We start from the raw sequence: 27,535 nt of genomic DNA on the forward strand, positions 1-27,535 counted from the left end.
CTGCTTTATCCACTCGAAGCTTGAGGCTTCTCTTCTGAGGGAATCAAATAGATCCCAGTGCTTGCAACTCGATCCCACCTCTCCTCTTTGCAGCACAGTTCAGGCTGGGAGAGCCTGCTGACAAGTGCAGCCAGATCCAGGTGATCAAATTATCCTTTTGAGCCTTTTACAGGGGTACATAGCCCCCTTGTGTTTCCCCGGCCCATACCCTTCAGAAGATCGGGTCTTTCCTGGAGGACGATATCCATGCTACGATGCGGTCCGGGGCAAACCGGAAGTCATGAAATTTGTTCTCAGTTCACCAAGTGAGAAACCAAAACTATCAGAATAAAGTGTCCTTAACCTGCTGTCTGTCTTCTTGGAGGGGTATTTAACTGAAGTTTAGATTACTATCTCTGTTTGGGAGACTATTGCAGGGAAATAGGGACATTCTGGAATCACATCAGAAGCTGGGATGGGTTTCGTAATTCTGGGACTGTCCCTGGAAAATTGGGACACTTGCAGGGTGTGTGTCCATTTGTAGAATTAGAGACGCTGGTTTGTTTAGATGTCTGTGGTGGTCATGTAAGGAAATAAAGGCTTTCTGGGAAATGATATATAATGCACTGAAAAAAATGTTTAAAATAACTTTTGTAAAAAACCCCAGAAGCCTTTCTATTAGGAATTATAGGTACTGACATTCTGAAGGAACAGAAAAGACTCTTTATGTATGTGACAATAGCAGCATGGATGCTACTAGCCCAGAGATGGAAAGAAGAAAGAGTCCCAGAGAGGAATGGCAAACCAAGCTGTTAGACTACACCGGAATGGCAAAATTGACCCGAAAACTCAGAGACCAAGAAGACAAGAAATTCAAGAAAGAATGGGGAAAGTTTATAATTTATTTATGAGACCACTGTAAGAAGATGAAAACATTAGCAGGATTTTTATCTCACTTGTAATGTAACAAATACTATGGACACTATGGATAGATATAAAATAGAGATTACGAAATAATATGCACTTGAAAATGTTGACAACAGGATGCATGGAGGGGAGGGGGGGGGGAAGACCTGAGATTCAGAGTGATCTCTCTACATGGATGTGTATTTGGCATGGTTATAAATTCATATTTGTAAAATCAAATAAAAATTATTTGTGCTGTTTGTTTAGATGCCTGTTGACTTTCCCTGTTTTGTACTGTGGTCTTTCTCCATGGTTCCTCACCCCCCACATTTCCAATTCATTTACCTTTTAAAATGCAATGATAAGATTCAAGGGCCCCTGAGCAAGTGCAGAGTGCACTTCTCTCAGCACCCCTGAGAAGCCACAGCAAGAACCTGAGCAGGGGAAGAGCTTGCGGAGGAGATAGCTTTGTGTGAGCAGAATTGGGTCCCAGCTGCTCTTTTTTCTGGAAATGAAGCCTTGGCTAAGGGGGAGGCCAGAGAGGTTCTGCAATGAGCTGCCCCCTAGGAGATTGTTCTGCTAAGTAGCAGCACCAATCTGGAGGAAGGCTGAGGAAGGGCACTTAAGTTCCCATTTGCAAGTACTTTCCTCAAACTTAATCCCTCTTCCCCAAAAGGGAAAAAAAGATAGAGACTTTTTAACTGTTTGGCCCCCTTGCAGAATTTTGGGGGGGGGATTTGGATCAGGAAAAGGACGTTGGAGGAAAGAGCAAAAACTTCTGTGCCTTCAAGGATGCTGCACTGTGTGTGTGAAGATGCTGCAAAATGGTGGGAGAATGGCCCTGACCAGGGTCTCATCTGGCCCCCGGGGAGGTAACTTGGGTGCTGCTAACGCAGCGGTTTGACTTCACCCCCAGAGGCACACTCCATTGTCTCTTGAGACAGACGGATGCCAACAACAACATTTCCCACTGAGGTCGTGTCCTTTCAACCAGAAACTGCGCAAGGTATGCCTTAGAGTGGGTCTGTGCCTGCTCTTCTGGCTTTGGAGGTGGTTACGCAGGGATCCTGCTCAGACGTGTATGTACTTTGTGATTTGCTGCCAGCTTATATTGCAATTTTGCGGTTTGAGCCAGCAGCCATGTACTCCATCACTTTTATTTCAAGTTGTAAACCAATCTTCCTTTATTGCTCTTGTCTGGGAACTTATTGCGGGCACAAAGCCAAGGGTAGGTACACATGGCCATGACAGATGCAGCTTTGAACTCCAGTAGAAGAACCTGAAACTCTGGAGAGCGCACAGAGGGACACTCATGGCTGGTGTGTGTGCAGGTGGGTGGGTTCAGACAACACCTTGCAACACCAGAGAATCGCAAATGGGGTGGATTTCGCTTTCTAGTTGGAACTGATCCACCAGATGGTAACTCAGGACTACAATATGGTTACTAGCAAAGGCAGATTTAGAGGAGCATGACCGGTTCACCCGCACTGGGCACCAATCCGAGGGGGCAACACAACAGTAATGCAGAATGGGAGGTGGGAGGCAGGTGGGGGTGTGTGATTAAATTTTGGCATCTGGGTCTGTGAAGTTTGAAAGCCCAAAGTCCCCCACTGGGTACCAGGGTCTGTGTGATGTTTGCCACTCATTGTGCCATTGCCATCAGGGTCCTAAGTATTTGCTGCCTTTGGGTTGGAAGTGTAATCCCAGCCATGGGGAGTCCAGACAAGCCACCATATAGAGCTTTGAAGTGTTGTTGTTGTTGTTTAGTTGTTTAGTGGTGTCCGACTCTTCGTGACCTCCTGGACCAGAGCACGCCAGGCCCTCCTGTCTTCCACTGCCTCCCGCAGTTGGGTCAAACTCATGCTGGTAGCTTCGAGAACACTGTCCCACCATCTCATCCTCTGTCGTCCCCTTCTCCTTGTGCCCTCCATCTTTCCCAACATCAGGGTCTTTTCCAGGGAGTCTTCTCTTCTCATGAGGTGGCCAAAGTCTTGGAGCCTCAGCTTCAGGATCTGTCCTTCCAGTGAGCACTCAGGGCTGATTTCCTTAAGAATGGAGAGGGTTGATCTTCTTGCAGTCCATGGGACTCTCAAGAGTCTCCTCCAGCACCATAATTCAAAAGCATCCATTCTTCGGTGATCAGCCTTCTTTATGGTCCAGCTCTCACTTCCATACATCACTACTGGGAAAACCATAGCTTTTACTATATTGACCTTTGTTGAAGTGTTAGGGAAGTGCTTTTTGGTACCAGACTCCTAATCTTGCTCTTCTTGAACTCATTTTTAGATCTGAACAGCTTCACGCATAGCATCCATTTCCTATCCTTGGTGGGCACTGACATGCCTGCAGCATAAATCCATTTGTTTGTTGGGCGTGATGTTCTGCAATCCTTGTGCGTACAATGAGGAGGAAACAGCATGCTTCCTATGAGATCCAGGACTCCTTTAACAAACACGAGTGCCATGCATGCTTAACCATGTTTCCTTTATGAAAACTGCCATAAAGATGTTGGCGTTCCTGTACCGCAAACTGATGGCAACTGTCCTCACCACAAGAATCACCTCCAGGTGTTGAGGAGGACATGCAGCTTGCAGCAGAATCCCTGCTCTACCTGTCCCCACCCCCTGCCCACATTGTACCAGGTATGTGGTCAGGGGGAAAGAGCCAGACCGAAGGCCCTGCCTCAGTGCAGCTTGGCAAGTACTGTGATGCAAGGCTCTTACATTTCTTTGTCACGTGTGGATGGAAAACACCACGGGTCCTCCAACTGCAACAAGGAAAGCTGACGACGAACGCACACTGAAGACTTAAGGTACGCTTTATGATGTGCCTGTTCAGTGAACAAGCAAGACTACAAGCAGCAAAGGCGGTACGTCCGCGATCAGCGAATATTGTCATGGGAGGGGTGTTTCCAGCTACCCCACCCTTTGCCCTTGGAAGCCTTGAAAGTGGTTGCAGGAGAGGGACTGTGAGCAACATCCTGGCAGGGGTGTTTCCAGGAATAAGGTGAAACTGTGAAGCTCCCTTGCAGCATCTTGGATGCTACATAGTGTTCAGGTAATCTTGTTATACTTCTAATATTGGAATGGTTGGGGTTTTTTGGTAGGTTGTTATATTTGCTATTGTTCTCCTATGTTATTATGAAATTGCTTTTGTAGCGTTTGTTTGAATTGCACCCCTGTTTCTTTGCTGTAAGCCACTTTGAGCTTGGTTTTGTGTGTATGGAAAAGCAGCATACAAATGAAATGAGTGAAATGAAATGATCAGTCGGGAATCAAACACAATCCACAACTGCTGTTCCGATGCAAACAACACCCGCTGAGGACGCCTCCAAGTACACAGCACAGCAGCAGGAAGAAGTGTGAGCAATGCATGGAGCATTTCATCCACTAGGAATGTAGCCTTCAAACATCAGGTGAACTCGTTTCCTGACGCAGCTCGTAAAAGCCAAGCCCTAAGTTGTCCTTTCAACGTAAGGACTTTCAGCTGATGGAACACAGATGGAAGCTGAGGCTCCAAGACTTTGGCCTCCTCATGAGAAGAGAAGACTCCCTGGAAAGGACCCTGATGTTGGGAAAGATGGAGAGCACAAGGAGAAGGGGACGACGGAGGACGAGATGGTGGGACAGTGTTCTCGAAGCTACCAGCATGAGGGAGGCAGTGGAAGACAGGAGTGCCTGGCGTGCTCTGGTCCAGGGGGTCACGAAGAGAGGACACGACTAAATGACTAAACAGCAACACAACAACGAAAGTGAAAGAGAGTCTACCACCTGAGGCTGTCAGTTCCACGACTGAACAGCTCCTCAGAAAGTTCTTCCTAATGTTTAGTCAGAATCTCCTTCCTTGCCATTTGAATCCGTTGCTCCGAGTCCTCCCCTCCAGAGAGGCAGAAAGCAAGCTCACCCCATCTCCCCTGTGATGGCACTTCAGATATCTGAAGATGGCTATCTTGTGCTCTCAGTCTTTTCTTCTCCAGGCTAAGCATCCCAAACTCCCTCAAATGTTCCTCCTAAGGCTTGGTTTCCAGAACCTTGATCCTCTGAGTCACCTTTGTCAGCACCATTTCAGGCTTGCCAGCATCCTTCTTAAACCGGGGGCCCCAGAACTGGACACGGTAGGACGCTGCTTGCTGTTTTCTGCACCTTTCCCTTTTTGAGCTGAGCACAGCTCAGGGTGTGGCAAGAACAAAGACTCAGTGCATAGCAGGAGGCTACATGCAGGGAAATTGCTTGGATGCCATGGGGCAAATTTGGCCAATATTTGATAAAAGACCCAGTGGGGTGGGGTTATTAATAACAAAGGAGGAGAGAGAGGGGAAGGCTTCTGCCCAGACCAATCACAGGAAGCTTGAGATCCCTTTTTGGACACCATGGGAGGAAGCCTTTGGAGGGAGGAGCAGGAAAAGGACACTGGGTCCCTGAAGGGCTCCTCCTGTGAAGTGATTTAGTCATGTGGGTGGCCAGCGTAGACTTGGCAGTGGGCCTCAGGCCTCACAGGGCAGGGTGCCAGCCAGGACTCCTGGGTTCTCAAGGAATTTGGTGGGGCTGGGTGGCTTACAGAGAGGGAGGGCCAGGCCAGCAGTCAGTCCTTCCCTGGGCAGGGAGAGGCACTGAAGTGAGTGGCCTCAGCACCTTGGCTTCCTAACGGTGCGGCTGAGTCATCCTGTGACCTCCGGATCGGGCCCTTGCCCTCTGAGCACCTAGCAACCGGCACACACAGAGGGCAGCGGTGTCGCAGAACCCCTTCGCATGGCTGGCAAAAAGAAGGTGGGGAGCTCAGGACCCCTCAGGAGACTGGATAACCCCCACTTGGGTTTGGCATACAGATAGTTTGTGGCCCCCACCCTTTCCCTGCCCAGCTGTGGCACCCAACCCTCCTTTATTTATTCAGCGCAATTGCTTATTGTTTATGGTCCCGCAACCTCGAGGATGGGAAGTAATAAATGCCAGCCATCTCCTCTGGCTGGGAAGGATCCTCTGCAGTGCTTGGCACTGTCTGTACCACAAAATGTAAGGGCCTTCTTGGGGTGTGAGATCCCCTGGGCAGAAGCTTCAGGTGGGTTCTGTTTTGCAAGCCGGGGGAGGGGGTGCATGTTGCGACGGCAACTTCTGCTGGGTGGGGGAGTCTCAGGGGAGGGGTATGTGTAGTAATAATAATAATATTAATAATATTAATAATATTAATAATAAGAATAAGAATAAGAATAAGAAGAAGAAGAAGAAGAAGAAGAAGAAGAAGAAGAAGAAGAAGAAATTATTTATACCTCGCCCATCTGACTGGGTCTCCCCAGCCACTCTGGGCAGCTTCCAACCAAATATCAAAAACAATACAGCGTCAGACATTAAAAACTTCCCTAAACAGGTGTCTTTTAAAAGTAAAATAGTTGTTTATTGCCTTGACATCTGATGGGAAGGCGTCCCACAGGGTGGGTGCCACTACCGAGAAGGCCCTCTGCCTGGTTCCCTGTAACATCACTTCTCGCAAGGAGGGAACCCCCAGAAGGCCCTCGGAGCTGGACCTCAGTGTCCGGGCAGAACGATGGGGGTGGAGACACTCCTTCAGGGATACTGGACCGAGGCTGTTTAGGGCTTTCAAGGTCAGCACCAACACTTTGAATTGAGCTCGGAAATGTACTGGGAGCCAATGAAGATTTCTCAGGACCGGTGTTATGTGGTCCTGGTGGCCACTCCCAGTCACCAGTCTAGCTGTCACATTCTGGGTTAATTGCAGTTTCCGAGTCATCTTCAAAGGTAGCCCCATGTAGAGTGCATTGCAGTAGTCCAAGCGGGAGCATGCACCACTCTGGCAAGACAGACTGTGGGCAGGGAGGGTCTCATCCTGCGCACCAGATGGAGCTGGTAGACAGCTGCCCTGGACACAGAATTAACCTGTGCCTCCATGGACAGCAGTGAGTCCAAAATGACTCCCAGGCTGCGCACCTGGTCCTTCAGGGGCACAGTTGCCCCATTCAGGACCAGGGAGTCCCCCACACCTGCCCGTCCCCCATCCCCCAAGAACAGTACTTCTGTCTTGTCAGGAATCAAACTCAATCCATTAGCTGCCATCCATCCTCCAACCACCTCCAGGCACTCACCAGCCTGTTGCCAGCCTGTGACGGAGCCCCTGGGTCCTTAGTGGGTCATGAGCCATGGTGAGTCTGCAAGCCTTCAGGTCAAATCCAACTCCCACCAGAAACTTAGTAGGGGTTCTGAGACGCCCCACGCCCCCTCCCAACCTCAGTTGCCCTTTTCTGCAGAGTGGGGATAATTCCACCAGCCTACCATATGGGATTGTGGTAAACATTAACTCTCTTTCTAAATTCCGATGCTAAACTCTTGTCAGTAATAATAACAAGAACAGGAGGCACAGCTGGGTTTTCCTCGGGGGGGGGGGAGTGGCTCCAGCAGAAGAGTGTGAGCATGGCAGGGCGAGGTGTCTCTGCCCATGCACAGAGGGAGGTGGAGGTGGGGAGGAGGGGCTTTCCCGTCTCCCTGTAATCTCAGATATTCTGGCATTCCTACTTGGCACAAAAGGCCCTCTGATTGGACTGGTGCAAAGCCATTTCAGGCCTCCAGTGTGCCCTCCACAAGGCTGGTGTTTCCATGGTCGGGCCTTGCAAAGAGGCCCCCCCTCACCATACTCCATGCAACTGACCATAACTGCTCAAGATAGCCTTAAATAAACAATTTGGAGTCCAGTAAAACCTGTTCAGAGTCTTATCTTGGGGGAGGAAGGAACTGCGCAATAGTGCTGTGTTCAGATTTCCAACTGCCCTCTGCATCCTCCTAAGTGGCAGTTGTAGTAAAAAAGGGATCTCAAACTTTCTGTGTATTTGGTGGAGAAATAAACAAGTCATCCGTCTGCAGCCTTCTTTGACTCAGTCTTCAGAGAGAGACTGTGTGGCATGAACTTGAGGCCTCAATGGTGAATCGAAGTTTAAGGGGTAAGCTCCATGGAAGCACCAGCCCATAAACCAGGAGTAACCCGCTGGATCTTCTCTGCAACTCAGTGCGCTGGGTGTTCGGATGTGACGCTAAGCCAAACTGTGTCTTAACTCCCGGTTGCATGGCAAGAGCTGGGGCAGAGCAAAACCGCCCTGAGTCCCGTAAGGGGAAAAGGCAGGATATAAACTGATTAATCAATTGATAATAAAGCAGTCGCATATTTCTCACTGTGCCCCCAAGCACACGTGCTCATTCTTGCTAATTCATAGTTTGCCTGAGCATTACATGCAAATGAGACCAGTGTGTGGAGGATGGCCGTGAAGATCACTAGGGATCACTAGGGAAGGGAAACTGTCAATATTATAAGGCCTTTATGCAAATCTATTGTGTAACCGCACTGGAAATACTGTGTACAGTTCTGGTTGCCAGGCCTCCAAAAGGAGTGTTTTGGATCTTGGACAGGTTCAGGAAAGGCATCCGGGAGGATGAAGGGGCTTGAGCAAGACTCCTAGGAAGACAGAATACACCACTGGGGGCTTTCTTTTGCTTCGGGGAGAAAAGATGAGTAAGGGGAGATGTGACAGAGGTATGCAGAATTATGCACGGCATCGAGAAAGGGGACGGAGAGAAGCTTTCCTCTCTCACAACGCAAGAACCCATCTGGGATCATCTTATGAAGCTGAATGGCAAAGGAGTCTCAGGGCAGACTTTTTGTTGTAAGTTACAATAACGATTACAAAAATCATAAGTGACACAAAGATGCCTTAGTGAAATCACAATGCTACCGCAATATTCAACAGGATCCATTGCACTTGAAGAGGTCCTTGTCCCCCAAATGCCACCACACTCCAAGTGAGCGGGGACTGCGGAAGCCCCCAAGTCCTGGCATCCTGCCAGCACCACTGGTCAGCCCCCCACCTTTCAGTTTCTGTACTTTCAAGACTACAGCTTTGGAGGCCCCCCCCAACTCCAAGTTGGGCAAAGGTTGTGGAGCTGCTCTGATGGAGGAGGAGGAGGAGAGATGGCCTAGGTGGAGTCTTGGCCAGGAGGTGTCTATTTGGGGCATTACTAAGAGGCAATCAAGTGACAAGGCAGAAACCCAAGGAATGCTATTTATAGCCCTTGTTCTGTGGCTGCTCCTATTAGATAAACAGCTTCTTGGGTATGGCTGGTGCTCAGGGCCCTTTGACCTGGGCAGGTAGCACGTCCCACTTCAAGGCAGGCAAATGAGCCCCAATGGGCACTGCCTGACGTCAATCTGGATTTATCAGAAAGCGATACAGCCGAGATAAACACATGCTTGCTCCTGGCGCAAAGGCAAACCGACACCAGGGGTCGTGCCCCAGAGCTTTGTACCCCACACAAGTCTTGTTTTCCCTCCATCGTTAACAGGGCACATATTTGCAGCAACAACGTCTAGACTCATACACAGCCTTCTTTCGTTCTCTTTTCCCAGGACTACAAATATGTAATCAGATAGGATTGTGACGCTGCTGAGATGCAGGCAACAGGCACCATTGTTTTCATGCTTCACCCAACGACATTCACACCGTTGAACAACCTCAGGAGGCGAGAGAGAGGGAGAGAGAGACGTAAGCCCATGGAACCATGTTTCACCCACCCAGAGCATTCTCACAGAACATGTACAGAGATAGGCAGTCTCTCTGTCTCTCTTTCAGCCTCTCTCTCACGCAGAGACACACACTTCAAGGGCCAAGCGGCGGGTTCTGGGGCTCAGATTGTTCTCCTCAAGCTTTCCATGGGGCAACTTTCCTAGGGAGACTTTCCTAGGCGCCTTGCAGGATGACAAAGCGCAGTAACATTGGATCTGCACTCAGCAGCAAAGTCTCTCCCTGGAACCTGCTCATGCTCACAAGTCCAGTTGTGTGCAGATACTGAAGCATCACTTGCACAGTGATTGTGGAAGGCGAACACAGAGGCCACGGTGAAGAAAGGCCTCCAGGGGGTCTTGCAGACCAGAAGAGCATCAGAGCTGCAGCGAGGACCAGACTGGTCTGAGATGGAAGGCCAGATGTCCTCAAACTCCTGAAGCCAAGGAGGCCAAAGTGGGTCACCCAAAATTCATTGCTGGATTTTTCTGTCCATTGCATCAGCGCAACTCAGGATCGCCTTTGTCATTTTCATTTAGCTTCTAGAATATGTCCTTTTCTCTCTCTCTCTCTCTCTCTCTCTCTCTCACACACACACACACATACACTTTTTGCCGTAATATTTGCCACCTTGGACAGTTTGAATTTTAAACCCATAGCAGCCCTTTTGTAAATTGTTAGCTATTTCTTGCAAAGTAAACTTGCACGAGGTGGAGGGGGGAGCACTTTTCCCGGGCAGTGTGTTACAAAATAATGATGATGATGATTTTTATTGCTTCATAAGTAAAAATTACAGTTGTTAGGATTATCATAAAATCTAAATGTCATCTCAAAACTCTCCCACCAAACTACCCTTCCCCCTTTGGCCCTGGTGCAGCCTTAGTACGTTACAGGACGTTTAAAAGTTCTCAAAATGCATCAGACTTGTTAAAAAGATTATCAAGGTTCTCAGGGCTTTTTTTCTGGAAAAATGGGCGCTGGCACGCAGCATGAAGTTGCTCCAGTAAGTGCCACACCTTTTAACAACAACAAGAAGAGGAGGTGCCAGTGCTGCATACCCTTGAGGACCCCCTGAAAAAAAGCACGGAGAGTTGTCAAAATTGATCAAAAGTATAAAAAATACTGGGGAGGTATTATGAAGTATTTCGTGCATTCCACATTACACCATATTGGGGTGTGGGGTGGTAATACCACTCTGGATGTTTAACTGTGATTCTTGCATCGCAGGGGGGTTGCCTAGATGACTCCCTTGGGATTCTTTCCAATCTAATGATTCCATGCTGCTGGACAGCGGAACGGACTCCCCTGGAATGTGCCGGACTCTCCTTCCCTGGAGGTTTTTAATCAGAGGTTGGCTGGCCATTCACCAGGGATGCTTCAGCTGAGATTTGTGGGTTGCACTAGATGACCCTTGGGGTCCCTTCCAAATCATCTCCCCTCCCTCTCTCCCCCTTTCTCTCCTCCGCAGTCTCGCCATTGCCCCTTTTGCCTTTCCCTCATTCAATCCCTCCCTCACCTGCTCTAGGGAGGGGCCGGCCTGGCTCACAGCTTCCCCCCTGCAAATATTTGCCCAAGGTCCTTTGTCAAAGTCGCTATTTACACTGGGCGGGCTGAGCACCACACTTGGAGCATACCTGCCAAGAATGACTGCCCTCCCTCCTTACCAGTGCCCTTTCCGTGCCAGCGGGTCAAATCCCCCCCATGCCCAACTGACCCACCACTTGCCAGGGTGTTTCCTCCATGAGACACCTCCTGCTGGACGCCTCTCCCTGAAGGTGACACATCCCTGCCCTTATCAGAAGAATTTTGAGGGATGGTGTGGCCAGCCACCTCCTCCTCCTCTTCCTCTTCCTCCTCCCCTCCCCGCTAGAAATCTCTCTCTGGAGCTTTGAGCTTCAATCCAGCTTTGGTGCTGATCGGAGGAAGGTGCGCTCCTTGACCTCGGCCTGGAAAACCCTCTGGCACCTGCCCTCCCCTTTGCCAGCGGCCCCTGGTGCCTCAACCCATGAGACCCAATGACTGGAGAATGGGGGTGAGCCTCTTTGCTCTCTGCCTCTGGATGGGGCTGATCATGGCCTCCTCCACAGAGGGTAAGTATTTGGGAGCACGGGAGGGGTGGGAACTCTGCCGCTTGGGCAACCAGCTGCGTGGAGGGTGCATTTGGGGAAGGGGTGGAGTCACAGGAGAGTCGCCAGCCCCCTTGCCAGGGCTCAACGCACGCCAAGGCTCCTGGCAGCCCAAGCCCAGAAGCTGTCGCTCATCCACAAAATACCTAAATTATTTTTTTAAAAAGAGACTTTCCCGGAGCATGTGCAGAGTCCCATTCCCTCCTCACAGAGAAACTTACTCTCAGTCAGACAAGGAACGTCAGGGGAGCCAGATTGCTCTTGGGTCAGACCAAAGTTCTCTCTAGTCCAGCTTTCCGTTCGCCACAGTGGCTGACTAGACGCCCCTGTGAGAGGCCCATAAGCCAGGACAGGAGAGCAGCAGCCCTCTCCTGCTGATTTTCTCCCCACTGACGATGAGTGTCCTAGCGACAGACTGCCTCTCATCCCCATACACGACCATTATGACTATTAGCTACGGAAAGCCATGATTTTGTCCAACCCTCTTCCAACAGCTTGTGGGAAGGAGTCCCATGGTTTAACCATGTGCTGTGTGAAGAAGGACTTTCTTTTCTGCCTCTCGCTCCTCAGCTTCATTTGATGGCCCCGTCTGGGTCCCAGGCAGCTTTCTGCCAATGGGTTTATGGAGCATTTCCCCTGATTTGTTTGCAGGGAGATTAGAAGGTGTTGGCTTTCTAACGATTATAAAACAAGCGTTATCACCCCAGACTTTCCAGGGCAGTTCCCTGCCACTTTCTTTTTCCTTTTTCTAAAAAATAAATAATTGTTTATTTTGTTTTCAAAAGTTTACCATCAACAAGATGTTTAATTTATCAGTTGACGTCCCATCCGCCCTCCATGATGTTCATCCTTTAATGGTGCATATTTTAACTTATAACCACTCCATTTATACATCCCAAATTATTAGCCTTAATGTATTTCCGCTGTTGCTCATATTTCAAATCCTGCCCATGTTTCCATGCAATTTATAATAGCTCTTTAGATATTCTACAAAAGGTTTCCAATCCTCAAAGAATGTTTTGTCACATTTGTTCCCTGCCACTTTCCTTCTTGCAAACATTCCCATATGCTGGGGAAGAGGGTTTTCTGCACAGGAGCTATCAATGAACTGTAAATAGGCAAACTTGACTTGCTGGTGCACGGCTGAGGGATCGTCCGCACTTCCGCTTTCCCCACCACTCCCACCCCCCCCCCACCCGGGAAAACTTGCTCTTTACTGCTCAGTTGGAACTAACGTCCATCGGGTTTTCCTCAGACTGATGTTTGTGCCGATTCAGCAGTAAGGAGAAGGAAATGGAAAACTGCTCAGACTCGTTCCTAGAAAACACGAAAGAAGCAGAAAACCTCTTGGACCCGTGCTTTGTAGACATGGGGCAAGTGTGGGCAAGCCCTGAATTCTGCCTGAATGTGGTGGTGGTGGGGGAGGTCCCTGTGGGCCAAATTTGTGGGGGTGGCTGACAGTGCTGAGAGAGTGGGTGGGTGGAAACTAAGGCTCTCCCTCCCTGAGTCCATCCAGCCGCAGCCACTGTCCTTCTGTTCTGTAAATGCCAATTTCCACCTGGTGGGCCTTCAAGTCCTGGAGTAACCACAGGAAAGAACAAGAACTTTATTTGTTTATTTAAAGGTGGTTTCAGGTGATAAAAGACACAGGGGACTCACGTTGCACCGTCCAAGCCCCCCTCCCCCCGCCTTTATAGGCAACTGGCAGGACCCAGATTGGGTGTTGTCACAAGTCACACCTAGTTTTATCCTCCACATATCTGACATTGAGGCAGAAAGAATGGCTGCAGGAGGCTGAAGGCTCAGGACCTCTCAGCCGGTGGCGGTGGAGGCTGTCAGGAAGCCGGGCTAGGGCCTGGGAGAGACCAGCATTCAAATCCCCACTCAGCCTTGTAGACCACTGGCGATCTTGGGCCAGCTACGTTCCCTCACAGCCTAACCTGCGTCAGAGTGTGTCTGTAAGGCCAAAAGGAGAGGAGGGAGGTGTGGGGTCATCACCTTGAGCTCCTTAGAGAAAAGACAGGGTGTAAAGGCAATAATAACATGGAAATTTGCTGTTGCCCACCCCACTTTCCCTCCTCCCTGTCCCCCTTCTACCTTCGTCTGGGGCCTCCTCCCCCTCCTCCTCTGTCTTGGAAGAATCTGTGCCCGCCTGCACAGCCTCCTCCACCAGTGCCACAAATATGCCACGAGTGGCGACATGCGGGTCAAGTAAGTTTTCCTTCTGTTTTTTGTTCCCGTTCTCTGGTGTGGCCAGAGCGCGGGAGCCAAAACAAGACATCCAGGACTGGAATTGGAAGCCAGTGAGGCTCCTGTCAGCCTGGGATGCCCCGCTTAACACGGGACAGTTGTGCGGTATGAATTCGGGTTTTTCATGGACTGCTGTCTGTTCCGATTTAGAGCTAAAGAGTGGGTTTTCTCTGGGAAAGGAGTGGGGCCTGTGCTTGTTCTTAACGAGGTCTTTAATTATTGGATTTGTATCTGGCACTTCCTCTGGAAAGAGGCCAGGGTGGCAAGAGACAGAGATCAAGCAGAGCGAGAGCTCCAGGAGCCGCTTGGGTCTGGAGGCACATTCTCAGAAACAGGCACACAAGGCCATTGATTTCCACATTTGGTCTCCACAGGATATGTGACCAGAGTGTTCAGTTTCCCCCTGACACAACAATAGCTGTGAAGTGTCCATAGCTTCTTTTAGCTTGGCAATTGGAATAACAGAATTTTAGGATTGGAAGAGATCTGGGAGGTCATCTAGTGAAACCCTACAGCGGGAGACCTGCCATTCATGAGTCCTGCAGCTGTCGCTTTTTCCCTGACAAGTGGGCAGCCCATTCTTTGCTTGATATCCCTCCAGTGACTGGGAGCCCACCATCCCCACCTGAGGCACTCGATATTCCCCTGCCAAGCAGCTCATGCCACTGGGAAGCTCCTCCTCTTGCTCAGTCAGAATCTGCCATTTCCCTGCCAATTCCACCCACTGGTACTAGTCCTGCCCTTCTGGAATGGCAGAAAACACGAGTCTGCGCCATCTTTTCCATGGCACCCCTGTAAGCATTACGAGACTGCTGTCACCATGAGTCCCTTTCACCTTCCCTTTGCCAGGGGCCAACCTAACCAGTTCTTTCAGTTAATCCCTGTAGAATAATAAATTCATAGGGTTGGAAGGGATCCCAAGGGTCATCCAGTCCACCCCCTGCGATGCAGGAATCTTTTGCCCAACGTGGGGCTTGAACCCATGACCCTGAGGTGAAGAGTCTCCTGCTCTTCCGACTGAGCCATGGTCTTTGTTTCCATCCTGGTCACCTTCAACTTTGTCCTTCTTAAAAGGTGGCGCCCAGAACCAGACACAGCCTGCCAAGCATAGAATAGAGTGGATCTATTGCTTCTTGCGGTCTGGACTTGTTCTGATATTGTGAGCGCCTGTTTATGTCGCCTTTGATTGTGTTAGCTTTTTACGCAGCTGCTTCACATTGCTGGCTTAGAGTTAGCTTGTGAGAAACCAATGAGGCACCTAGATCCCTTTCACACGTTCTGCCGCCAAGCCAGGTCCACCCTCCATCCCATACCTATGTCCTTGATTCAGAAGCGTTAGTGCTTCTGTGTGTGGAGGCAGAGCCAAGCCATCTTGGCTAGTAGCCTTTGATAACCCTCTTCTTCATAAATTTGCCCTGTCCTCTTTTAAAGCCATCCAAGTTGGTGGCCATCCCAGCCTCCTGTGGGAGGGAGTTCCACAGTTTAACTCTGTGCTGTGTAAATAAAAATAAAAAAAATTATCTGTCCTAAATCTTCCAACATTCAGCTTCTTTGGATGTCCACGGGTCCAAGTATTAAGAGAGGTGGAGAAAAACTTTCCTCTATCCAATTTCTCCATGCCATGCATGATTCGTACAAACTTCTATTATGTTGCCTCTTACTCACCTTTTCTAAACTAAAAAGTCCCTTTCTTCATAGGAACTTTTCACTCCATCCCTTTGATTGTTTCCGTCGCCTTTGTCTGAACCTTTTCCAAATCTACCATACCATATTTGAGGTGATAAGAACTGTACACAGTAGTCCAAAAGGGGTTAAATAACAAAAGAATTGGATGGGACCCTAGGACTCGTTTAGTCCAACCATCTGCAAGGCAGGAATCTCAATGAAAGCATCCATGACAGATGGCCATCCAACCTCTGCTTAGAAGCCTCTGAAGAAAGGGAGCCCATTCCACAGCTGACAAGCTCTTACCAACAAATAGTTCTTCCTAATGTTTGATTGGAATCTCCTTTTTTGTAACTTTAATCCATTGATTTGGGTCCTCCCCTCTGCAGCAGAAAACAAGCTTTAGGTATTTGAAGATGGCTACCATATCTGCTCCCAATCTCCTCTTTTCCAGACTAAACATACACAACTCGTCTCCTCCTTCTGTAGCAGGAATCATTCTATGGGCTGTGCCTTCCAAAGGCTGCTTGGAGTGTCCTGGGGTCTGCTTCTGTTGTTCTTGTGTCTTTCCCTCTTGTTTATTGGAGCTTATTTTGAAATTGCTGGGATAAGTTACCAAGGCCGGAACCTTATGGTTTGAGTACTTCCTACTCCTTCCTCCCAGCTTGTCATCTCTAGGCTGCAAATCCCTTTCTCTACTGTCATCTCCACGGAAGGTAGCAAGGGCATTAGCATACACATCCACAGTCAGTAGCCTTGGATCTGATGGGGTTAGATTAAGAATGGAAAAAGACTCCTACAAATCCATCTCCTCCTGTCTCTTTCTCCTCTGGGGGATGACAATAATTGTTCTGTGCACTGTAGCTTTCACAGCCACCTTTGTGTCTTCTGAGGTTGACAACTGCTGTCCTAGCTCCTCTGGCGCAGAATCAGTGTCCAAGGTGAGAGCATGGAAGCGATTTTGCAACTCTAAGACCAAGTGTGGTTTGTGACTGTCCTACTTATGTGCATCACATTCCTCCAGGGGTTAGACTCTTGCAATGGACAATCTTTTTCCACTTGGTGACACTGCATCCCTCTTGGTGCTCAGTCTCAGCCAACTCAGATCTATCAAGTAACTCTGCATGTTGTCGCTTGAGGTGTGGCTAGGCGGGCCTCAACTTGTTGCAACTTCTCTTCCAGCAAGACAACCAGCTTGCACTTGCTACAAGTGTACAGTTGCTTGTTCTCTGGCAGAATGACAAACGTGGCACAGGTGTAACAGGTCACCGCAGCAGCTCCCTCGCCCTCCATGTCTCTGGTCCTGTGTACATCAAGAGACAGAACTCTGGGCCTCCCCCTTAAACTCCCCTGCTAAATGTCCTTGCAAACACCTGTTTGCGAAGTCTGGTCGCAAGCTCTGGTCACAGGCTCCTAGGATCTGCACTGGGCTAACTTTGACTGCTGCTGGTTGCTAGCTCCTCAGCCTCCCTCCCTCGAGGCATAGTACACAAGAAGAGACCTCAAATGAGCCCACAGAGACATCTAGTTCTTCCACCAATGAACAGCCATCCACAAATAAGATGTCTTCTCAGTCAACACTGTCTGTCCCTTCCAGTAAGCTAACTACAGAGATTCCAAACACAATTGTTGAGACTGTGGGAAATTGCAGTTAAATATAACAAGCAGGTCTGGGCTACCTAATATTTAATACGACCACAGAATTGTATCCTTAGACTTGTTTGGTCATGCCCCATTACCTCTGAAGAAGGAGGATATGAAACTTCTTTCTTCACTCAGTCTACTATGTGAGCTCAGGATCAAATGGAGGTCTGGCCTGGTGCTCCAGGCTCACACTGCGTCCTTATAAACATTTCTCTACATAGTGTAACTCAAGATGTTCTACCAGTGTTTACTTGTTCCTCCTTGGCTGAAGGCGTGAAGATGACGTTTGAAGTATTTCTAGGAAAACTGTTTTAAACTTACTGTGGTCTGTTTATTACAAAAGGGGTAGAAATGGCGTAGTGCTATAAGCAAACTAAATGAGATACTGAAGTGGTACAGAAGCCTGTATTCTGCTGCATGATTCTATATTTTAAACTATGCTGGGGGCTATCTCTTACTGGGGAGTGTGTTGAAGCCTGCGCGTTGGATATACTGATTTAGGCAATTCATTTCTTAATTAATCCACAAAGAGAAGTAATTGATGGAAATATTTTTCATCCACAGAGACAAGTTCTATATCTACGACTCCTTCTACACCCAGTAATCAGCCTTCTGACACAACTACACCCACCCTACCCTCAATTACCAACACACCCACTGACCATTTCTCGCATGCTACACCAAAAGATACTTCTACTGAGTCCACACAGATGCCTGGTTCTTCCACCATTGAGCAACCATCCACAAAGGAGTTTTCACAGTCAAGCATGTCAGTCTCCTCCAGTGACTTGACAACAGAAACTCCAAAAACAACAAATAATATGACAACGGGTTCTTCACCTACGACTCCTTTTACATCCAGTCCAGAGCCTGAAGAGACAACTACACCCAGCCTATCTACAAGAACAAACACACCCACTGAACACCTGAAGCAGACTACACCACAAGGGACCTCATCTGAGTACACAGTGAAGTCTAGTTCTTCCACCACTAAACAACCATCCACAACAGAGGTGTCTTCTCAGAAAACATTCTCTCCCTCCTCCAGTGAAGTGACTTCTGAAACTCCAGCAACAACTAGTGAGACTACAACAACTACTCCCTCCACGACCCCGTCTACATCCAGTCCTGAGCCTTCAAAGACAACCGCACCCAGCCTATCCACAAGGACTGTCACCCCCACTGAGAACCTGAAGCAGACTACACCACAAGGGAACTCATCTGAGTACACAGCTATGCCTAGTTCTTCCACCACTGAACAACCATCCAAAACAGAGGTGTCTTCTCAGAAAACATTCTCTGCGTCCTTCAGTGAGCATAGAACTGAAACTCCAGCAACAACTAGTGAGACTACAACACCTACTCCATCCACGACCCCGTCTTCCACCACTGAGCAACCATCCACAAAACAGCTGTCTTCTCAGTCAACATTGTCTGTCTCCTCCAGTGAGTTGACCTCTGAAATTACAAGCACTACTAGTGAGAGTACAACACCTACTCCATCCATGACAACTTTTACCTCTCGTTCTGAGGCTTCTGAGACAACTGCACCTACCCTGTCTTCAAGCACAAACACACCCACTGAGCATGTGGAGCAGACTACATCCCAAGGAACCTCATCTGAGTACACAGTAATGTCTAGTTCTTCCACCACTGAGCAACGATCCACAAAACAGCTTTCTTCTCAGTCAACATTGTCAGTCCCCTCTGGTAAGGTCACTTCTGAAACTACAACCACAACTAGTGAGACTGCAACACCTACTCCTCCCATGACACCTTTTACATCCAGTCCTGAGCCTTCTGAAACAACTTCACCCTTCTTATCTTCAAACACCCACCCACCTACTGAGCACTTGAAGGAGACTACACCCCAAGGAACCTCATCTGAGTACACAGTGATGTCTAGTTCTTCCACCTCTGAGCAACCATCCACAAAACAGCTGTCTTCTCAGTCAACATTGTCTGTCTCCTCCAGTGAGTTGACCTCTGAAACTACTAGCACTACAAGTGAGAGTACAATGCCTACTCATTCCATGACTCCTTTAACTTCTAGTTCTGAGCCTTCTGAGACAACTGCACCTACCCTGTCTTCAAGCACAAACACACCCACTGAGCATGTGGAGCAGACTACATCCCAAGGAACCTCATCTGAGTACCCAGTAATGTCTAGTTCTTCCACCACTGAGCAACCATCCACAAAACAGCTTTCTTCTCAGTCAACAATGTCTGTCTCCTCCAGTGAGTTGACCTCTGAAATTACAAGCACTACTAGTGAGAGTACAACACCTACTCCATCCATGACAACTTTTACCTCTCGTTCTGAGGCTTCTGAGACAACTGCACCTACCCTGTCTTCAAGCACAAACACACCCACTGAGCATGTGGAGCAGACTACATCCCAAGGAACCTCATCTGAGTACACAGTAATGTCTAGTTCTTCCACCACTGAGCAACGATCCACAAAACAGCTTTCTTCTCAGTCAACATTGTCAGTCCCCTCTGGTAAGGTCACTTCTGAAACTACAACCACAACTAGTGAGACTGCAACACCTACTCCTCCCATGACACTTTTTACATCCAGTCCTGAGCCTTCTGAAACAACTTCACCCTTCTTATCTTCAAACACCCACCCACCTACTGAGCACTTGAAGGAGACTACACCCCAAGGAACCTCATCTGAGTACACAGTGATGTCTAGTTCTTCCACCTCTGAGCAACCATCCACAAAACAGCTGTCTTCTCAGTCAACATTGTCTGTCTCCTCCAGTGAGTTGACCTCTGAAACTACTAGCACTACAAGTGAGAGTACAATGCCTACTCATTCCATGACTCCTTTAACTTCTAGTTCTGAGCCTTCTGAGACAACTGCACCTACCCTGTCTTCAAGCACAAACACACCCACTGAGCATGTGGAGCAGACTACATCCCAAGGAACCTCATCTGAGTACACAGTAATGTCTACTTCTTCCACCACTGAGTTGACCTCTGAAATTACAAGCACTACTAGTGAGAGTACAACACCTACTCCATCCATGACAACTTTTACCTCCCGTTCTGAGGCTTCTGAGACAACTGCACCTACCCTGTCTTCAAGCACAAACACACCCACAGAGCATGTGGAGCAGATTACACCACAAGCAACATCATCTGAGTACAAAGTGATGTCTAGTTCTTCCACCACTGAACAACCATCCACAAAACAGCTGTTTTCTCAGTCAACATTGTCTGTCTCCTCCAGTGAGTTGACCTCTGAAACTACTAGCACTACAAGTGAGAGTACAATGCCTACTCATTCCATGACTCCTTTAACTTCTAGTTCTGAGCCTTCTGAGACAACTGCACCTACCCTGTCTTCAAGCACCCACCCACCTACTGAGCACTTGAAGGAGACTACACCCCAAGGAACCTCATCTGAGTACACAGTAATGTCTAGTTCTTCCACCACTGAGTTGACCTCTGAAATTACAAGCACTACTAGTGAGAGTACAACACCTACTCCATCCATGACAACTTTTACCTCCCGTTCTGAGCCTTCTGAGACAACTGCACCTACCCTGTCTTCAAGCACAAACACACCCACTGAGCATGTGGAGCAGACTACACCACAAGTAACCTCATCTGAGTACACAGTGATGTCTAGTTCTTCCACCACTGAGCAAACATCCACAAAACAGCTTTCTCCTCAGTCAACATTGTCTGTCTCCTCCAGTGAGTTGACCTCTGAAATTACAAGCACTACTAGTGAGAGTACAACACCTACTCCATCCATGACAACTTTTACCTTTCGTTCTGAGGCTTCTGAGACAACTGCACCGACCCTGTCTTCAAGCACAAACACACCCACTGAGCATGTGGAGCAGACTACATCCCAAGGAACCTCATCTGAGTACACAGTAATGTCTAGTTCTTCCACCACTGAGCAACGATCCACAAAACAGCTTTCTTCTCAGTCAACATTGTCAGTCCCCTCTGGTAAGGTCACTTCTGAAACTACAACCACAACTAGTGAGACTGCAACACCTACTCCTCCCATGACACCTTTTACATCCAGTCCTGAGCCTTCTGAAACAACTTCACCCTTCTTATCTTCAAACACCCACCCACCTACTGAGCACTTGAAGGAGACTACACCCCAAGGAACCTCATCTGAGTACACAGTGATGTCTAGTTCTTCCACCTCTGAGCAACCATCCACAAAACAGCTGTCTTCTCAGTCAACATTGTCTGTCTCCTCCAGTGAGTTGACCTCTGAAACTACTAGCACTACAAGTGGGAGTACAATGCCTACTCCTTACATGACTCCTTTAACTTCTAGTTCTGAGCCTTCTGAGACAACTGCACCTACCCTGTCTTCAAGCACAAACACACCCACTGAGCATGTGGAGCAGACTACACCACAAGTAACCTCATCTGAGTACACAGTGATGTCTAGTTCTTCCACAACTGAACAACCATCCACAAAACAGCTGTTTTCTCAGTCAACATTTACTATCTCCTCCAGTGAGTTGACCTCTGAAACTACTAGCACTACAAGTGAGAGTACAATGCCTACTCATTCCATGACTCCTTTAACTTCTAGTTCCGAGCCTTCTGAGACAACTGCACCTACCCTGTCTTCAAGCACAAACACACCCACTGAGCATGTGGAGCAGACTACATCCCAAGGAACCTCATCTGAGTACACAGTAATGTCTAGTTCTACCACCACTGAGCAACGATCCACAAAACAGCTTTCTTCTCAGTCAACATTGTCAGTCCCCTCTGGTAAGGTCACTTCTGAAACTACAACCACAACTAGTGAGACTGCAACACCTACTCCTCCCATGACACCTTTTACATCCAGTCCTGAGCCTTCTGAAACAACTTCACCCTTCTTATCTTCAAACACCCACCCACCTACTGAGCACTTGAAGGAGACTACACCCCAAGGAACCTCATCTGAGTACACAGTGATGTCTAGTTCTTCCACCTCTGAGCAACCATCCACAAAACAGCTGTCTTCTCAGTCAACATTGTCTGTCTCCTCCAGTGAGTTGACCTCTGAAACTACTAGCACTACAAGTGAGAGTACAATGCCTACTCATTCCATGACTCCTTTAACTTCTAGTTCTGAGCCTTCTGAGACAACTGCACCTACCCTGTCTTCAAGCACAAACACACCTACTGAGCATGTGGAGCAGACTACATCCCAAGGAACCTCATCTGAGTACCCAGTAATGTCTAGTTCTTCCACCACTGAGCAACCATCCACAAAACAGCTTTCTTCTCAGTCAACAATGTCTGTCTCCTCCAGTGAGTTGCCCTCTGAAACTACTAGCACTACAAGTGAGAGTACAATGCCTACTCATTCCATGAGTCCTTTAACTTCTAGTTCTGAGCCTTCTGAGACAACTGCACCTACCCTGTCTTCAAGCACAAACACACCCACTGAGCATGTGGAGCAGACTACATCCCAAGGAACCTCATCTGAGTACACAGTAATGTCTAGTTCTTCCACCACTGAGCAACCATCCACAAAACAGCTGTCTTCTCAGTCAACATTGTCTGTCTCCTCCAGTGAGTTGACCTCTGAAATTACAAGCACTACTAGTGAGAGTACAACACCTACTCCATCCATGACAACTTTTACCTCTCGTTCTGAGGCTTCTGAGACAACTGCACCTACCCTGTCTTCAAACACCCACCCACCTACTGAGCACTTGAAGGAGACTACACCCCAAGGAACCTCATCTGAGTACACAGTGATGTCTAGTTCTTCCACCACTGAGCAACCATCCAGAAAACAGCTTTCTTCTCAGTCAACATTGTCAGTGCCCTCTGGTGAGGTCACTTCTGAAACTACAACCACAACTAGTGAGACTGCAACACCTAATAAATCCACGACCCCATTTACATCCAGTCCTGAGCCTTCTGAAACAACTTCACCCTTCTTATCTTCAAACACCCACCCACCTACTGAGCACTTGAAGGAGACTACACCGCAAGGAACCTCATCTCAGTACACAGTGATGTCTAGTTCTTCCACCACTGAGCAAACATCCACAAAAGAGCTTTCTCCTCAGTCAACATTGTCTGTCTCCTCCAGTGAGTTGACCTCTGAAATTACAAGCACTACTAGTGAGAGTACAACACCTACTCCATCCATGACAACTTTTACCTTTCGTTCTGAGGCTTCTGAGACAACTGCACCGACCCTGTCTTCAAGCACAAACACACCCACTGAGCATGTGGAGCAGACTACATCCCAAGGAACCTCATCTGAGTACACAGTAATGTCTAGTTCTTCCACCACTGAGCAACCATCCACAAAACAGCTGTCTTCTCAGTCTACATTGTCAGTCCCCTCTGGTAAGGTCACTTCTGAAACTACAACCACAACTAGTGAGACTGCAACACCTACTCCTCCCATGACACCTTTTACATCCAGTCCTGAGCCTTCTGAAACAACTTCACCCTTCTTATCTTCAAACACCCACCCACCTACTGAGCACTTGAAGGAGACTACACCCCAAGGAACCTCATCTGAGTACACAGTGATGTCTAGTTCTTCCACCTCTGAGCAACCATCCACAAAACAGCTGTCTTCTCAGTCAACATTGTCTGTCTCCTCCAGTGAGTTGACCTCTGAAACTACTAGCACTACAAGTGAGAGTACAATGCCTACTCATTCCATGACTCCTTTAACTTCTAGTTCTGAGCCTTCTGAGACAACTGCACCTACCCTGTCTTCAAGCACAAACACACCCACTGAGCATGTGGAGCAGACTACATCCCAAGGAACCTCATCTGAGTACCCAGTAATGTCTAGTTCTTCCACCACTGTGCAACCATCCACAAAACAGCTTTCTTCTCAGTCAACAATGTCTGTCTCCTCCAGTGAGTTGACCTCTGAAACTACTAGCACTACAAGTGAGAGTACAATGCCTACTCATTCCATGACTCCTTTAACTTCTAGTTCTGAGCCTTCTGAGACAACTGCACCTACCCTGTCTTCAAGCACAAACACACCCACTGAGCATGTGGAGCAGACTACATCCCAAGGAACCTCATCTGAGTACACAATAATGTCTAGTTCTTCCACCACTGAGCAACCATCCACAAAACAGCTTTCTTCTCAGTCAACAATGTTTGTCTCCTCCAGTGAGTTGACCTCTGAAACTACTAGCACTACAAGTGAGAGTACAATGCCTACTCATTCCATGACTCCTTTAACTTCTAGTTCTGAGCCTTCTGAGACAACTGCACCTACCCTGTCTTCAAGCACAAACACACCCACTGAGCATGTGGAGCAGACTACATCCCAAGGAACCTCATCTGAGTACACAGTAATGTCTAGTTCTTCCACCACTGAGTTGACCTCTGAAATTACAAGCACTACTAGTGAGAGTACAACACCTACTCCATCCATGACAACTTTTACCTCCCGTTCTGAGGCTTCTGAGACAACTGCACCTACCGTGTCTTCAAGCACAAACACACCCACAGAGCATGTGGAGCAGACTACACCACAAGCAACCTCATCTGAGTACACAGTGATGTCTAGTTCTTCCACCACTGAGCAAACATCCACAAAACAGCTTTCTCCTCAGTCAACATTGTCTGTCTCCTCCACTGAGTTGACCTCTGAAATTACAAGCACTACTAGTGAGAGTACAACACCTACTCCATCCATGACAACTTTTACCTTTCGTTCTGAGGCTTCTGAGACAACTGCACCGACCCTGTCTTCAAGCACAAACACACCCACAGAGCATGTGGAGCAGACTACACCACAAGCAACCTCATCTGAGTACACAGCGATGTCTAGTTCTTCCACCACTGAACAACAATCCACAAAACAGCTGTTTTCTCAGTCAACATTGTCTGTCTCCTCCAGTGAGTTGACCTCTGAAACTACTAGCACTACAAGTGAGAGTACAATGCCTACTCATTCCATGACTCCTTTAACTTCTAGTTCTGAGCCTTCTGAGACAACTGCACCTACCCTGTCTTCAAGCACCCACCCACCTACTGAGCACTTGAAGGAGACTACACCCCAAGGAACCTCATCTGAGTACACAGTGATGTCTAGTTCTTCCACCTCTGAGAAACCATCCACAAAACAGCTGTCTTCTCAGTCAACATTGTCTGTCTCCTCCAGTGAGTTGACCTCTGAAACTACTAGCACTACAAGTGAGAGTACAATGCCTACTCCTTACATGACTCCTTTAACTTCTAGTTCTGAGCCTTCTGAGACAACTGCACCTACCCTGTCTTCAAGCACAAACACACCCACTGAGCATGTGGAGCAGACTACACCACAAGTAACCTCGTCTGAGTACACAGTGATGTCTAGTTCTTCCACAACTGAACAACCATCCACAAAACAGCTGTTTTCTCAGTCAACATTTACTATCTCCTCCAGTGAGTTGACCTCTGAAACTACTAGCACTACAAGTGAGAGTACAATGCCTACTCATTCCATGACTCCTTTAACTTCTAGTTCTGGGCCTTCTGAGACAACTGCACCGACCCTGTCTTCAAGCACAAACACACCCACTGAGCATGTGGAGCAGACTACATCCCAAGGAACCTCATCTGAGTACACAGTAATGTCTAGTTCTTCCACCACTGAGCAACCATCCACAAAACAGCTTTCTTCTCAGTCAACATTGTCTGTCTCCTCCAGTGAGTTGACCTCTGAAACTACTAGCACTACAAGTGGGAGTACAATGCCTACTCCTTACATGACTCCTTTAACTTCTAGTTCTGAGCCTTCTGAGACAACTGCACCTACCCTGTCTTCAAGCACAAACACACCAACTGAGCATGTGGAGCAGACTACATACCAAGGAACCTCATCTGAGTACACAGTAATGTCTAGTTCTTCCACCACTGAGCAACCATCCACAAAACAGCTTTCTTCTCAGTCAACATTGTCTGTCTCCTCCAGTGAGTTGACCTCCGAAATTACAAGCACTACTAGTGAGAGTACAACACCTACTCCATCCATGACAACTTTTACCTCTCGTTCTGAGGCTTCTGAGACAACTGCACCTACCCTGTCTTCAAGCACAAACACACCCACTGAGCATGTGGAGCAGACTACATACCAAGGAACCTCATCTGAGTACACAGTAATGTCTAGTTCTTCCACCACTGAGCAACCATCCACAAAACAGCTTTCTTCTCAGTCAACATTGTCTGTCTCCTCCAGTGAGTTGACCTCCGAAATTACAAGCACTACTAGTGAGAGTACAACACCTACTCCATCCATGACAACTTTTACCTCTCGTTTTGAGGCTTCTGAGACAACTGCACCTACCCTGTCTTCAAGTAGAAACACACCCACGGAGCATGTGGAGCAGACTACACCACAAGCAACCTCATCTGAGTACACAGTGATGTCTAGTTCTTCCACCACTGAGCAACCATCCACAAAACAGCTTTCTTCTCAGTCAACAATGACTGTCTCCTCCAGTGAGTTGACCTCTGAAACTACTAGCACTACAAGTGAGAGTACAATGCCTACTCATTCCATGACTCCTTTAACTTCTAGTTCTGAGGCTTCTGAGACAACTGCACCTACCCTGTCTTCAAGCACAAACACACCCACTGAGCATGTGGAGCAGACTACATCCCAAGGAACCTCATCTGAGTACCCAGTAATGTCTAGTTCTTCCACCACTGAGCAACCATCCACAAAACAGCTTTCTTCTCATTCAACAATGTCTGTCTCCTCCAGTGAGTTGACCTCTGAAACTACTAGCACTACAAGTGAGAGTACAATGCCTACTCATTCCATGACTCCTTTAACTTCTAGTTCTGAGCCTTCTGAGACAACTGCACCTACCCTGTCTTCAAGCACAAACACACCCACTGAGCATGTGGAGCAGACTACATCCCAAGGAACCTCATCTGAGTACACAGTAATGTCTAGTTCTTCCACCACTGAGCAACCATCCACAAAACAGCTGTCTTCTCAGTCAACATTGTCTGTCTCCTCCAGTGAGTTGACCTCTGAAATTACAAGCACTACTAGTGAGAGTACAACACCTACTCCATCCATGACAACTTTTACCTCTCGTTCTGAGGCTTCTGAGACAACTGCACCGACCCTGTCTTCAAGCACAAACACACCCACTGAGCATGTGGAGCAGACTACATCGCAAGGAACCTCATCTGAGTACACAGTAATGTCTAGTTCTTCCACCACTGAGCAACGATCCACAAAACAGCTTTCTTCTCAGTCAACATTGTCAGTCCCCTCTGGTAAGGTCACTTCTGAAACTACAACCACAACTAGTGAGACTGCAACACCTACTCCTCCCATGACACCTTTTACATCCAGTCCTGAGCCTTCTGAAACAACTTCACCCTTCTTATCTTCAAACACCCACCCACCTACTGAGCACTTGAAGGAGACTACACC

The 27,535-nt window shown here is 48.1% G+C and overlaps 1 long non-coding RNA gene across 1 annotated transcript; it reads left to right on the top strand.

Moving 5' to 3' along the window:
* The first annotated feature begins 6,879 nt into the window (after nucleotides 1-6,879).
* On the top strand, nucleotides 6,880-12,307 carry LOC310747052. The gene is made up of 2 exons (XR_014540875.1): nucleotides 6,880-10,789; nucleotides 12,060-12,307. It is a non-coding gene; the product is annotated as an uncharacterized lncRNA (long non-coding RNA).
* Nucleotides 12,308-27,535: the final 15,228 nt, after the last annotated feature.

The sequence above is a fragment of the Podarcis filfolensis genome (genome assembly GCF_964270895.1).
Source record: "Podarcis filfolensis genome assembly, chromosome: 13".
Classification (NCBI taxonomy): Eukaryota; Metazoa; Chordata; class Lepidosauria; order Squamata; family Lacertidae; genus Podarcis; species Podarcis filfolensis.